A 12,360-nucleotide genomic window follows, 5' to 3' on the forward strand; every position below is an offset into this window, starting at 1 on the left:
TGGATTTGAACTTCCAGCCTGGCTCCTGCTTGTCTCCCTTAGCTGTAATTCAGGACCTTTGTGGCATATGTGTAACTATTCTGAGGTTCAGAGCAGGGTCACATAATAGTTGCAACTGGCAACTGAACTCTGGAGGGGCCCCTCAGGAAGCACTACAGGAAATGGCTACTAATGATGAGCCTGAACTTTTGAACCTGGTAAGTAGTTTCAGTTTTGCTAAGATCGTATTTCTGCAATTTTGCACTTATTCGCGGGGCGCGAAGTTGTACTGGGAAGCCGCGAACTCACGCAAACAGTGCGAGCAGTGCGAGCAAAATCCGCTGCTCGCGGATTTGCGGATTTTGCGGGAGATTCGCGAATCTCGCGGATTGCGAATTTACCGAAAATCCGCAAAATCCGCGAGCGAAACGGATTTTCCGCCCATGCTTAGTGAAAGCCCTCTGGATCGTGACTGGGAGCAGCAGAGGGACGCGCGGCCCTCAGGCTCTAAGGATTTCTGGCACCGTTGAGAAGTGACTGGGAGCGGCAGGCACAAACAGATATCCTAGGGAGGCTAACTGAGACGCACAGCTAAGCGGGCGTATGTAGAGCGGCCCAGCGCGTGGGTAAGTGCCTGAGAAAATGCCCGAGGTGAAGTCCCACAACTGGTATCTCTAAAAAAGAAAAAGGAGTGGGCGATTTCCTACGGACCTTTGGAAGTCATGCGTGGACTACCAGGGGGGGAGGGGTGGGGGGGTTATATGGGAGGGGTGTTGCCGATCCTCCACTCAAAACCGAGTGTGGCGAACCCACGGCCCGGAAGCCCTGAGGGTGCACCCCACTGGGTGGAGGGGCACTGAAGATCCTGACTAGACAGCCCAGCAACCAGGCAGCCGAGGGGCCTGAGACCGAGCTAGGTGAGTCTGGGCCCAGCTCCTGGACAACAAAGAGGTACCCGGAATTGCAAAGAAATACCAAACAGGAGTGGACCAGTGGTGCTGCTGGCTGTGGCCTGGAGATGCAGGCAAACTCCCCAGCGACTATTTTGGTGGTGTTCTCCCTCTCTCTGCAGCGCCACACAGGCACGCAACCTACTTCAAGTGTCTTGAGGAGAGGAGGGATCCACGCCAATCTCCCTGAGTGAGAGCGGACCGTAGAGCGATAACAGCTGGAGCAGACACATCCAGATAGATCAGGCCGGAACACCAGGGGCAACAAAGCCCTGCAGGAACACAGGGCAAAAAATCCATCCAAGAATCTGAGTCTACCCTGGATAGTTTATTACATTTAGAAGACAACATAAATGGTTTGAAACAAGGGTATGGGACCATGCCAGGTTAATCAAATCGATAAATACACAGTGGCGGGTGGCCACGAAGAAAGCGCTGAAGGGGCAGAGGCGTCAGCCGAGGCAGAAGACCGAGCCCCAACCCCCTCATTAAGAGACATTATGTTGGCAATTAGGGACTTGCATGGTACTCTGGAACCAAAACAAGACTCTGTAATGGAAGAAGTTAACCTCCTCAGAGCGTATTTCCGAACGCTGGCGGACAAGATGTCCACTGCCGAAACAAGCATTGGGGCCTGCAGTCCAAAACAAAACACCTAGAGGAGCAAGATTTAAAGTTGACTAAAATCCAGACATCAATCTTGGCTGGACTAGAGGACCAGAAGGGCAGAGAGCGCCAAAATAACATTAGGGTGGAAGACATTCCTGAAGGAATGAAAGGGGCATCAATGGACCTCTTCCTGCTTTAGTCCTGAATAAGCTTAAGCCTAAACACCGGTCAACCTTTTTCTCAGCAGAACGATCACATTGCACATTGGGACCCCGTTGGCGCCCAGTAGCCCCTCTCAGCACAATCATAGACAGGGATGCAATCTTGCAGGTGCCCCGCCAGCATGGTGACCTACAGTACACCATCCGATTTTTTCCCGATTTCAAGCTCTAGGTCCGGCGTCAAAGATGTACCTTCGACGCAGTGAAAAGGGCCCTCCGGAAACAGAACGCGAAATACAGGATGCTATTTCCAGCTAAACTCAAGATCCTCGCCGAAGAGAAATCCTATTTCTTCATGTCACCGGAAGAGGCAAGTGACGGGCTGGAGGAAGGTTGGGCGGAAGGGGGAGAAGAACTCGAGCACTCATCACAAAAGAGCAGACACAGCGAGGTGAGACGTGGACCCCCACACCCGACTGTCCCATCCAGCGGCAGAGAACAGACAAGTGACCAGGAGGGGGGACTACAATAACCAGGTACTTTTCCGTCTCTTTATTTTGCAGTGGTGGAAGCGGGGTGACAATGTAAAAGAATTGGCACAAAGAAACATTCGGAATTGAACAAATAATTATAGTTATAAAAACTCAGGATGCCCTCGCATAATTTATCTGCACAGGGCCTGTAAGCAGAGATGCTCTCATGAGGAGTTATGGGGTATTGCAACATTTGACAGCAAAAATTATTCCAGTCGATGCTGGCAGCTGGTTCACCACCCCTCAATAATTGTTACCATTCCACAGTTAGGGCGACATCTACTCTGCATGTTGGGGAGTTAGGAGATTTTCAGCTCACCTAGCAGGGCTGCAGGGAGGGGGGAGTTAGGGAAAGTGTTTAATTTTGTTGTTCACTATTTTACCAATGCTCAAGACAGATATGGTTGTACCTCGTGCATGTTAACACTGGGCCAATTGGGGACGATCTGCAGCCACCAACTTTTCCGGCCATGATAATGGGTGAATGAGCTAGTAGCAGCGCCTGGACCTGGAATGTGAATGGGCTGGGGAATAAAATAAAACGGTCACTTGTCTTTCAGCACATTAAGCCACATTCCTCAGATGTAGTAATGATGCAAGAGACTTAGGGGGAGCAGATATAGGGCCCTAGATTTTTTTGGGTACAGACTGGTAGCTCACTCAGGGTACCCGACGGATGCCCCGGGGGTAAGAATTTTGATTCCCGACACATTGCTCCTTGCCATAGACGGCTTCTGGTCTGATGACGCTGGCTGTTGCGTGGCAGTCAGATGGGAGGGGCGCTCTATTGCACTGAGCTCTTCTATATACCTCAGAGGCTACACAAAATGCCTCTCCCAAAGATCCTGCTCTTGGTAGTCAGTCAGTCAGTCAGTCAAAAACACTTTATTCGATTATTTTAAAATCATAAAAGTATGCTATACATCCAATTCTGATCACAAGAATAAAATAATTTATATAAAAAACGTTAAAACAAGAAATCATTATGTACAAATCTTCAATAGTAATCAAGATAACTGTACAATAATTTTATACAGCTACATCATATTTACACTCCCTATAGATTTCTTCAAGTTTTTCAGTGAATTTACACAGATTGTACTAATGAATTTGCTAAATGATCAATTTACAATTATATTTACAGATCTATATTACAATCAATTTACAGCACTACCCTGACAGGGCGTACAGACTTTTTCAGGGAACAAAATCAAATAGTCAGATCCCATACTATCAGGGTGGTGACGGTCGGAGTCTTTTTTGTCTGGACCGAATAGACATTGTAAGGAAATTGGCTACCCCATACATTATTAAAGGTGTTTCCATTAGCTGTAGGAACAGAAAAGCCGGTTTAACTTGTATAAACCCTAGATCTTTCAATATAGGCTTGATAAATTTCTCTCTAGCAGTTTTAAAAAAAGGACAAAAAAAGAGAAAATGCAAAGAATCCTGATCGGAGAAATCATCACACCTGCAGGGAACATTCTCATGGGGCCTACACCACTTACTGTATTCACCTAACAGAAAGTGAGCCTGATTGAAACGAAATTTCGTAAGGAGCCACCGGTGGAAAGGTTTATTTACTATCAACAGATATGGTTCGATAGCTAGAGATGTAATTGCCAAATAATGGGACCTTACAGTTGGCTTCATAATTTCACATGACTCTCTTTCAGCTTCCCTTTTCTTTATATATTGGGACTTTACCCAGCTAATATCCTCTTTTTTTAAACCTTCTGGGTTGGTATATAGGTCGGACGGCCCAGATATCCTGCTGTTTTTTTAATATATGAGAGCCACTCAATCTCTGCCACTCGGTCCCGCCCCATGCAATCTCTGATAATCTTATGATTTAGTGTTAAGTTGGGGTTGAGCCATGTTTTAATCCATGCCCGGAGTGGAGCCAGGGACAACATATCTTCAATATAACCTACCCCCAGTTCCATATGGATTGAAAAAGCAGGTGTAGATTTTGGCAGACCCATAACGGATCGCAAGAACATATTCTCTGCTCTTTGAATGTGGGTTGTGTTCTTGTAACCCCATATAGAGGCTCCATACCTGGCTATTGCCAGGGTTTTGGCTTTATAGATAGATAGAATAGCCTCTGGTGGTTTACCGCCGAGGCGTTTTGCGAACCCCAGTATAGCAGCAGATGATCTTTTTACTGCTGCGGCCTTATTCTGAATTTGTGGTGCCCATGTCCCTTTCTCGTCGAACACCACTCCTAAATAGGTAAAAGCTTTAACTTTAGAGAGTACGGAGCCATTACAAGACAGAGTTTTGATGTTATTCTTGCGATTACCCACAGCCATAACATGTGATTTTTCTACGTTAATTACTAAATCTAGATCTTGCATGAAAGCCCCAAATGTATTTAATAAATGTTGTAGACCCTTAGGGCTCCTTGACAGCAGTACCGTGTCGTCGGCATATAAAAGTACCGGCATCATGGAACCACCCATGCGGGGTACGTCTATAGAGGCCGCTTCTAGGGACTCTCCCAGTGAGTTGATATAAAGGGAGAAGAGCATAGGTGCCAAGATGCACCCTTGGCGCACCCCCCTTCCAGATTTAAAAAAAGCGGTACAGTTCCCTTCTTGAGACATACGGATAGTTGCCCTTAAGTCACTGTGAAGTCGCGCCAAAAAATCCACAAGTGCTCGATCCAGTCCAGGCTCTTGGTAGGTCTTCCTATTGGTGGGAGGATATGCCAACGAAGTTTTAGATCCTGAGCTAGACCGCTCCAATGTACAGGCGGGTCAGAAAGGAGTGGGCCCTTTCGGGCTTCCTGACTCCCATGGGTTTGGTGGACCTCTGGAGACACAACCGTCAGGAACACCAATATTTATATTACTCACACGACATGGCTCCTTCTCAAGAATCGATTATTTGTTTACGCAAAAAGATAAGGTGGGAGATTTTTCAACACTGATACACATGGCGAGGGGCGTTTCGGAGCATTCCCTGGAGGGCGTTACAGTCCAGGGTCCGTCCACTAGCAGAGCAGCATTTCCGAAGATTGGCCCCTCCTGGCCACTAAGGGACCCCATACTAAGAGATAAACTCCGTGAAGGAACTGACCTTTACTTAAAAAAAAAAATGTAAGATCAGTAGAATCACACCGGGCCATCTGGGAGGCCTACAAAACAGTGCTAAGGGGTCAAGCCCAGGCGCTAATAGGGGGAAAGAGAAAAGAGGAAGCATTACAAATAAGGTCGTTAGAACCGGAGATTCTAAACATTGAGAGGGAGGTGACGGCCAGTGAAGGGGCCGACCGGCGACATGATCTAGCTTTATGCCAGTGGGGGCTGCCACCCTTGGCTGGCGGTGAAGCAGGAACATACGCTCTGGCTACTCAGCACCGGCTGTATGACGTGGATGACAAGGCCTCTAGGCTATTGGCCTGGCTTGAGAAAAGGGACAAGGAGCGATCGTGGGTGGTCAGCGTTAGGGACAAAGCCGGGACACTTCAAACGTCCAGTGTAAGAATAGCGGAAGCCTTCGCTTCTTACTATGAAAGCATATACTGGTCGGTGAGCGAGAGGTCTGTGAGTGATTGCGACGAGCTGCTGAAAGACTTTTTACTGCCAACACTGTCTGCAAGGCACAGGAGACCTTAGATGCCGACCTAACAGAGGAGGAATTGTCCGGTGCTCTAGGATCCCTAAAGTCAGGGAAGGCAGTAGGTCAAAATGGTCTTCCAGGTGAGCTATACAAAAGCCTCACCTCCAAAATAATAACACCACTACAAAAAATGAAGGTGGAGGCCCAGAATGGGGAGCATTTGCCCGCTGACCAGTGTGCGGTCACAATCATACACAAGGCTGGCAAGCCTCCAGACCAGTGCAGTTCCAACAGGCCAATTTCATTGCTCAACGTGGAGGCAAAGGTGCTGGCAAAGGCCTTGATCAGCAGACTGGCGTCCATCATCACTACTGTAATTCCCGTGGATCAATCCGGCTTTATGCCTAGTAGAGGTACTCGTAACAACTTGCGGAGACTATGGTGTTCTCCACTTGACGGTGGACCTCTCCTCCCAGCAGACGGCGCTGATGGCACTGGACGGTTTGATGGCCTTCGAAGGTATAGAATGGTCTTATTTATTTGCAGTGCTCACCAGGCTGGGCTTTGGCCCCAGTTTCTGTTGTTGGGTGATTCTGCTTTACCAAGGCCCAATGGCCTGAGTAAGAGTTAACGGAGCACTAGCTAGACTTTTCCAGCTGTGAAGGGGCACCAGGCAGGGCTGTCCCCTATCACCATTGCTATTTGCCTTGGTGTGAGAGCCATTGGCACACTGGATTAGGACAGACCCAATTGTCTGGGGCATAGAAGCGTTGGGGGGCTGGCAGGATCAGGATCGTTGTACGCCGAAGACATAACGCTATATCTGTCAAGGCCATATTATTCCATAGCAAGGGTTCTACATATTTTCGAGTTATTGGGGCACTATTCTGGATACTCTATAAATTGGACCCAGTCAGTGGTCTTCCCACTGTCAGGCCCACCATAAGCTGCTGGTGAGGTGTGTAGCCCCAGTCGTGACGAAAGGTTTTAAATACCTGGGCATCCACATCACCCGAACCACCAGTTTTTCCTGAGGACACTGTCCTCATGGGCAGAGCTGCCCAATACAAAATGATGGCCCTACCACGCCTTATTTATGTCCTGAAGAACACCCCATACCCTGTTCCCCCTGCAGTCTTTAAGCGCTTGACTCAAGAGCTCCGGGCGTTGTTTTAGCAGGGAGGTACACCCAGGATAGCACTAAACAAGCTGCAAAAATGGGTTTATGATGGCAGCCTGGCCGTCCCAGATATTAAGCTGACTGGGCCTCACAGCTACTAGTTATAAACAACTGGGTCTATGCAGATAAGGGAGAACCGGCCTTCAGGGTAGATAGAGACACAATGCCAGGAGGGAGCTGCAAATCATTCCTATATGACTGCAAGAAACGCCCAGAATGGCCTATGCATACCGCAACTGTGGTTGATTGTTGGATTGAGGCAAACAGGTTTCTGGGATGGCAGAGTAAATGAACCGGCATGACACCCCTATGGACCAGGGACCGACTGAAGGAGGTGGCCACACTATTGGCTTTCAAGGGATGCCAGACAATAGGTTTTTGAACGCTTGGTAGACGTGTGGAGGAGTGACGCTCCTCTTCTCTTCGAAGACCTACAACAAGAATATAGCTTGACTCCGGCTCAGAGATTTCATTATGTGAGACTCACACATGCCCTACAGAGACACATACAGCGGGCACGGTTATTCCCAGACACTCCCCTTTGGAAGACAGACTGCCGGTAGACACCATCCCTGAGAAAGCGATCTCAACCATATATTGTAAACTCATAAATAATATACCAGACCCCACAGCGACCATCCCCTCTACCTGGATTGACGACCTAGGTAATATAGAAGACGATTGGACAGAGGCGCTGCAAAGCCCCAGGGAAATCACAATCCGCTCTAGATTCAGGCTGGTACAGCTTAAGTTACTGCACCGCTCCTATTACCCACGCGCACTCCTACACAAATGGGGACAGGCACATACAACGATTTGCAACAGGGGCGGCCAGCGGGAGGGCTCTTTTGTTCATATCTTATGGGAATGTCCCGAAATCACTAAGTACTGGCAGAGTCACAATAATAATATTGAGGGTATCTGGAACAGAGGTCCCAATGGACGCCAGATGGCTCCTTCTAATGATTAAGGGAGAGACAGACCAACCAATACATGTCAACCTCTGGCTGGCGCAGATGGCAGGTATTGCAAAAATAAACATCGGCAGGTGCTGGTGTGCGTTCCAGCCCCCATCGGTGGCCGAGTGGATGAGAGATCTAGACTGGTGCCAATGAGCGGAAGAGATGGTATACAAAAATAGAGGTTGTCTCAAGAAATGGGAAAAGATATGGTCATCATGGCGCAGATGCAGGAGGGCATAGTGGAATTGGGGACATGCATTATAGCTCCATTCACTCTGCAATGTACAAGAACATCTCTATGCTTACCCGCTTCCCGCTCCTAATGACGACTTATGGTAATACTGTTCTTTTCATTCCTTAGACGAAGGAGTCCACCTCCCCTATGAAATACTTTTGTCACTTATTAACCTAGTGATGTACATACATATCCGCGTAAGAATGTTCTGTCTTCTTTGCTGGTTTAATAAAGAGATTTTTTTTAAAAGGGCATTTGATTGTCTCCAAATATACCATAGCTAAAATGGGAACGCTCTACAAGGCGTTTATGGACTTGACAGCAGCTTTCAGCCGCCTTTCCCACCCCTAACTATGGCAATTATGGAAAAAATGGTCATTGATAAAGCCATCATCACCTTTATAAGACAACTGTATGCCAAGGCCACATCCTGTGCATGATATGGAAATAAGGGAAAATGTAGAAATTGCTTTAGGTTAAGAAAGAGGGGTCAGATTGGGGGGGGGGGGGTCCTTGCCCCTCTCCTTTTCGCTTTGTAAACCAATGGGGTGGAGTCACCCTTGCTTGAATCCTCTTTGGATGTCCCCATGATAAACCAGACTTGCATACCCATACTCCTTTATGCTGATGACGCAGTGCTAAGCGCTTGGCTAGTCTTTCATGAAAAAGATGAACCTCCATGTAAATGAAGCCAAATCCTTTGTGCTACTGGCTGGCCAATGGGCAAAGAAAAACCCTGTCCTCCATAAGATGGCTGCAAAATTGAACATATAGATAGCTTCTCATATTTGGGAATATTGTTTAATAAAACCGCCACTTGGAACAATATGATTGACAACAGAAACTTGTTTTTAGGGAAAAGCATTAATGCAATTTTAGTTTCATTAAAAAACTGGGCTCTAAAACAGTAGATGTCCTAAAACAGATATATAGGGCCAAAGCTATTTTTATTGCAACATATGGAGCAGGAGTATGGGATACACGGATTCCACTAGGGAGGTATTTTAATCATGATTACCAATGACGACATACTTGGTGTATTGTTGAGATGACGACCTAATGCCCTCTGAGGGTTAGGTGATGACGGGCACACTTTCTAATAATTGATACACTGAAAAAAAAATTATTTGATACTATGCGGTAAATGTCCACACGTGTATTGCTTTTAGTGGGTGGAATCATTAATTCTACAAGTATGGCTAATGATTTGTCGGATGGGGGCACTAGTGGTTATATGACTTAGAGGGGCCTTTTTTTATAAGACAAAGAGCATTTCTAACCTGACTACTAATGGGAAGTGGGTAGCAATGTGGCTGTCCACAAGGATACATGTAATGCACGTATGATTTATTTCACAGTTATGTCACCGTGTTGGCGGAACTCCCTCCACATAGCCTAATATTGATTGGCGAGAGTGACCGATACCCCTTCTAACACCTAACTGAGGTAAGAGGGGTACTACATAGGACTGGGACAATAAGACGTCCTGAAGAAGACCAAGGTGACCCATTAATTAAGGGCTAATAGAGGTCGAAACATGTTGACTAAAGCAGTAAAGGAGGGGTGCTAGTGGGCCTTAATACCCTTTTGTAGCACCACCATCCATTTCCTTTTTAATCCTGACCTTGGAACCTACCAATAAAGTTTACTATGGTATCCAGGAGCCAGGTTTAACTATACCCTACTGCAAATTGTTTGTCTATCTTTGTACTCAGTCTTGATTTGTCCGTTTGTTGTTTGTGGACACTGGTGTCACGTTGAACTTTGTATTGCACTTTGTCTGTGTATTTCTTTGTTCCCCCTCCCTATGCTCTGCCCGGAGTGTTGCTACGCCCGGGCGTTGCAGCAGACCCGATGATGAAGCATGTCACACACAGTATGTGTGATTGAGGGCAGTTTTTCATCACTCATGAGTGTGCCAATGCTTGTTCACTCTTGTTGAGTTTGTGTTCTTTTTTGTCTTCTCCACCCCTCTTGTGTGTATACTATACACGAATTCTGAGTCACTTCAGTCCACCGAAGACATTTTCCTGAAAAAATTGGTAGCCCTTCCTAGAAGCTGTTATTCCTTTAATTGCCACCTTGAGCTAGAAGTACCATAAATAATCGATCAGGTCTATCTAACACCAATCTTGCTGTGGCACTCAATCTGGCGAAGGGAATCATTACACTTAACTCAAAATATCATTTAGGACCGCCTTTCGCTTAATAAAGCTCACAAGTTGCCATGGATTTCGTATGTTCAACATACTTTTACTACTTTACCTTTACAACATCTCTGTGAGACCTCATCTATCTGTGGCTTAATATCTCAAAATTTTTATGCGAACTGGAAAAAGCAAGATATGCATATAATAACCAAAAAAAGAACGGTTTTAACTTACTTGAACATACCGTTATCCCGGAGTCCTCAGTAGTTACAACAGAAAAGGCTCGCAAACAAATATTAACAAACTATTCTCCACCAACCATAAGAAGAAATTTCTGCAGCTTTGGATGTGTACTTTTGCATCTATAGATCTGTCTCCACCCTGGGTGGACAAATCAGAGTCAACAATTTGTCGGCTGTGTAACCTAACTCAGGAGTCAATAACACATCTGCTCTGTATATGTCCCATACTATCGGTTGAGCGCAGAAGATTCCTCGGGCTCCAATGGATCAAGGAGGGGACATGGACATTACCATTAGCCTTTGGTTTTCTATTGAACAATGAGCAACTACAATTGATCACAAAACTGGTAAAAAATGTAGGATGCGTGGAGAAGCACCTAAGAATAAATTTTGAATCCCAAAATGAGGAAGTGGAGGATTTCTGAATATTGCATTTTTAATCTTCTAATGCTTTGACAGTATTGCTTCTCTTTTGAATCAAAGGCTTTTTTATTGAGTTATCACCCTTACATTAAAATGTATTTTACCTGTTTTTACCAGTGTGTATTGATGATGAATTATGAACTATTAGTTTAATTATGGAGACCCTTGAAAAATTGGGATAATACCCATACGTTAAGGTTATTTGTGACTTTAGGCACTTTGATAGACTTTATTGCCGAAATAAAGTATTTTTTTTATTTGAAGTTGTTATCCCAGAGGGAACAGCTTTGTATCTGTCATTTGTAACAAACCATCAGCATCTATTTGTACTGTTAAGGTTCAGACTAAATCTTATCCCTTGTATACTGGGCTATCCTTCTGGCATCCACTCGCAACAAGCTTTGCTTTTCTGTCGATGTGATGGAGTCTCGACTCAAACGGACTTGCACTTCCTGTTCTTCTGCAAACACTGTGCACTTTATCGGAAATATTTTATAGCTCCAATCATGTGCAAATATAATTTTAGGTAATGTCGAGTAGCGTTCTATTTTTTGCAAATGTTATAGGATCATTTTATCTGTTATTCAGTGGCATCTTTTTTATTGTTAGCGATAAAAGCCAGATGGCTTATGAAGTATTTTGCGACCAGCTATCTTTTAACATGCATATTTATTTTAATACAACAATGTTGGTGGTAGCGTTTCTCAGAAAGAGAAAGCGTCCGCACCTTCTGTTACCGACTATTTTCAATGATCAAGTTTACGTGTAAAGATTTCAGGGGTAGAGGTGCACTGCGAACCTGGTGGAACACCCACCACCAGGGGTGTGATACAAAGCAACTTAATGCCTGTGTCAATAATTAAGAAGAAACCAAGTTGCAACAAGCACCCTCTATGGAGTCTGGAATTAGTTATGTTTCTGCATTACACATTGGTTATTTCACCACCTTTTCATCAGTTTTAGACACAAGTTCATGCGAAGTAAATGGGCTTCAAAGTATGGATCCAAAACTGTACGTAGTGTCTTCAAAAATCTTTATTTTAAACACATTAAAAAGTTCTCCTGCTCTGCACTGCCGACACGTGTTTCGCCCACACAGGGGCTTTTTCAAGGTTGATAGATAGGCGAAAGTTACTTGGTGGAGATCAGTTCTGATTTTCACGTAGTGTAGTAATTTTGAAGACCTTAGACCGATCTCCACTGCTCAGCACGTGCTGAGCAGTGGAGATCGGGCTCCCGTATATACCTTCCAACAGACTTACTAAGGTCTTCAAAATTACTACACTACGTGAAAATCAGAACTGATCTCCACCAAGTAACTTTCGCCTATCTATCAACCTTGAGAAAGCCCCTGTGTGGGCGAAACACG

General features: G+C 45.5%; 1 protein-coding gene across 2 annotated transcripts in view; it reads right to left on the reverse strand.

Annotated features, from left to right (window-relative positions):
• The window catches only part of GPAT2 (glycerol-3-phosphate acyltransferase 2, mitochondrial), a 1,776,577-nt gene that overhangs the window by 1,287,745 nt on the left and 476,472 nt on the right, over positions 1 to 12,360 (reverse strand). The window lies entirely within an intron of this gene.

The sequence above is a fragment of the Lissotriton vulgaris genome, chromosome 11 (assembly GCF_964263255.1).
Source record: "Lissotriton vulgaris chromosome 11, aLisVul1.2, whole genome shotgun sequence".
NCBI lineage: Eukaryota > Metazoa > Chordata > Amphibia > Caudata > Salamandridae > Lissotriton > Lissotriton vulgaris.